We start from the raw sequence: 3,669 nt of genomic DNA on the forward strand, positions 1-3,669 counted from the left end.
GGTCACTCATCATGCCCGTGCTGGTATATGGAGAATTAAAATACAGCGGCTCAACTGGCTTGACCATGTCGTTCGAATGGACACGGATGCCTCACCTCTGAAAGTATTCTGGCTTCACTTGGCATTTCCAATTGGCGTCAGTTGGCCAAAATCGCTTTGGTGGTTACAGCGCCAAATAAGAAGAAGAAGAAGAGAATAGATCTATAGCGTTATTAGTCACACAGTGTTATAATCCCAACGAAATCCTTGACGGAGGTACCGGGAGGGGAACGGTACATGACGGTAGGAAGTTTAGTTTGGGTCTCACACTGACGGGGTTAGGCTTTCGATGCTTCCTCCTCGTAAAATAAACATGCTCAGTAAAAAGTTAACAATTTAAAGCGACGAATAGTTTTATATCAACTTTTGTGAAAATCTATTTGTTTGTCTTTTGTACAACATATTTACCTCTATTGGTTACAATAGTTTTAAGCTATAATAAAAAAATTTGTTAGTAAGTAAGTTATTGGTTTGGATTTTTTTTTGTATGGGCCCCCCCTAAATTTCGTTCTGGCTACGCCCATGGTTGCATCGTCGTCAATTAGTGAAATCAGTAACCAAGCTTTTAAAATAAAGGAAAACCCCCTACTCCGCTATATATATATAATTACTTTCATTATTTAGCTACTTTTCCGGCAGCCGCAACAAACGCTGGCCCAAGCCTGCAAATTGTTGCCAGCAACTGACCCNCATGCACTTTGTAAACAAATCTTTTGGGTGTTAGCCACATCAAGCGGCTCATCTGGATGAAATGAAAAGGCTGTTAGATGTAATGCAGCAACGTGCTCCCGATGTTGAACATCAGTTCAAAGAAAAGTCAAATGAGTTGGTAATGGCGCAGTTTATCATACGCCAGTTGTCGGATAAGGCCAATGTAAACCAAGGCCGCAATCGGATAGAGACCTCGACGCAGACGCAATTTATGTACGAGCAACAGATTAGAGACTTACAATTAAGTTAGAAGTAGAAGTGCATTTGAAGATGTTTACATTATTATGTTTATGCATTTTTTACAGGTTATGCTGGAACAATTGACAAAAGAAAGGAATTTATGATGGTCACAAATATATTGGCAAAAACATAGCAAGTGCATATGCCAAGTGGGAAAAATTGACAATGCGTGAGCATAAAATGAATAGGTGTTCTTAATTATAAATATTACTTTACCTTTTCTTTTGCAGTGGCTAAAAAGAAGAGTCTTTTTGATGATCGACCGCAATAGATTCAAGAATTGACTTACATCATGGTGTATGCGTTACAATCTAAATTAGCCAGCATGGGCACCGACTTCAAACAGATACTAGAAGTGCGTATAGAAAATCTCAAACAACAAAAAGCGCGTCGGGATCAATTCGGGCAGTCACCAATTGCTGCTAGCACTGTTCGCTCGAGTACAGCGAAACGGCTCCTTGCTGTTAAGCGAAGAGAATACCGCCGTAAACATTGACATGGCCGCAAGTGATACAACACCATTGCTGGGTGCAGTCGGAGGTAGTGGAATACAGACGCAGCAGCAGATTGCATTATATGATGACTCCGATAGTTACGTGCAACAGCGGGCTGAGACTATGCAGAACATTGAATCGACTATTGTCGAGCTAGGCGGTATATTTCAACAATCAGCACATATGGTTAAGGAGCAAGAGGAGACTGTGGAGCGTATCGATACAAACATACAAGATGCCGAATTGAACATAGAAGCGGCGCATGGTGAAATATTGAAGTACTTCCAAACTGATAATAAAAATCTTCGCAGTACAGATATCCTTTTTCATATTCTTCGTAGTTTTCCTTACATAATAACGAATATGTTTGTGACACGGCAAGATTTTAACAAGTTCAGAGGCGCGGTCTTAAAGTTGTGGGTTTTTAAATACATAAATATATAATATCCTATTCATATACATACATATAAAAAACACTAATGTAATAATGAAATTAAGTCTTATATGCCACGTGAAACACGATAGCTTTTAGAAGCAGTCACGTAGCGTTGGACACTAATTCTGCCAATAATAAAATTACTTCACTTAGTTTCACTTTTTTTCAAAATTTTCTATAAAAAGTAGAGATGATCCTGTGTAATAAAACGAGAACCGATTTATGTAATCATAAACATATAAAGAAAAGTTTAAAACTAAATAAAATAGTTATGTTATTGGCAATAAATACATGTGCTTGTTTATTAATAATTCAAATATTATGTTCAAACAAATTTAAGTGAAAGGTATGCAATTTCAAGAAAAAAGCAATTGCTTAGTTTTTATGCATACGGCTTAACATTTCCGGTAGGAAGCAGAAGGTCAGTATGTATAAATAAAAAGCTTTATCAGGGGAACGTGTTATATTTTCAAATAACAAATAAATAAAAAATACATCGTAATGAAATGTTGCCGTTTATTGCATGTGATCTGATGCCGGATTCAATTTATAGGTTCTCGTAGGTAGCTCGTTCTCGAAGTCATCAGTGGTGAAGTGTTTTACACAGATGACGCTGGTTCGGGCGTTGAAATCCGTTGGTCTCCGGCAGAACTGGATCCACTTTTCCACCAACTCAATGTCGGCCGGAAAAGTAAAAAAACTGCACCCAGATCCTTTGGCACTAACACTAGCACAATTAACGGGTACTGTTTAGTAAGTGGCCCACCTATTTCGGGGTATTGCGTCCAAAGGGGTGACCCGATCCCAAAAAATTGCACACGCTTGTAGCCAAGGGTCTACCCATTATTTTAACACCACTATTGTAATTTTTGGTCACTAATTTATTTACAAATTGGGTTTGAAATATGCCCTTTTTTGTAAAATTTGGAAATTAGCGTACATTTATCACTCCTATTCTCCTTAAAGCAGCCACTTCACCAATTCATTTTTGTATTCCCCTTCACTTTACACTTTACTGGATTAGTTATAACTTGATTTACGACTTTAATATTAACCAATTAATCAGCCGGCCGCTGTGGTGTAGTAGTAAGCAGTGCGCGCTTTCACTCATCAGCACCTGGGTTCAAGCCCTGGTCAAAGCAACATCGCAAAATATATCTTCTTCTTCTTTTTTGGCGCTGTAACCGCCTAAGCGATTTTGGCCGAGTTCAGCAAAGCACGCCAGTCGTTTCTCCTCTGTGCCAACTGACGCCAATTGGAAACGCCAAGTGAAGCCAAGTCCTTCTCCACCTGATCTTTCCATCGCAGTGGGGGCCTCCCTCTTCCTCTGCTACCACCAGCGGGTTCCGAGTTGAATACTTTCAGAGCTGGAGCGTCGGTGTCCATTCGAACGACATGACCAAGCCAGCGGAGCCGCTGTATTTTAATTCGCTGCACTATGTCCATATCGTTGTAAAGCTCATACAGCTCATCGTTCCATCTAACATATGTGTAAGCGCCAATCTATTATTATTATTAATTAATCACAATTCATTAAATAAAAACACCTTCAAAATCACGCGTCTGACTTTGGTTGCTCATGCAAATTAAATGGCGGAGTTCAGCTGTCAAACTCCGAAATATGCAAAAGAATGAGAGACAAAAGAAGATAGGATATAACCCAGTAAACATTAAAAATATACAAAGGTGTTCTCTGCAAAAGGTGTTCAGCTCCTTTTCTTCGCAAAACAGAAAGGAGAATTCTACTGC

General features: G+C 39.1%; 1 pseudogene; it reads left to right on the forward strand.

Moving 5' to 3' along the window:
- The first annotated feature begins 766 nt into the window (after window positions 1-766).
- On the forward strand, window positions 767-2,158 carry LOC108363411 (syntaxin-5-like; annotated as a pseudogene).
- Window positions 2,159-3,669: the final 1,511 nt, after the last annotated feature.

This window comes from Rhagoletis zephyria, unplaced genomic scaffold (assembly GCF_001687245.7).
Source record: "Rhagoletis zephyria isolate East Lansing unplaced genomic scaffold, Rhagoletis_zephyria_1.1 Rzeph_scaffold_01269, whole genome shotgun sequence".
Lineage (NCBI taxonomy): Eukaryota > Metazoa > Arthropoda > Insecta > Diptera > Tephritidae > Rhagoletis > Rhagoletis zephyria.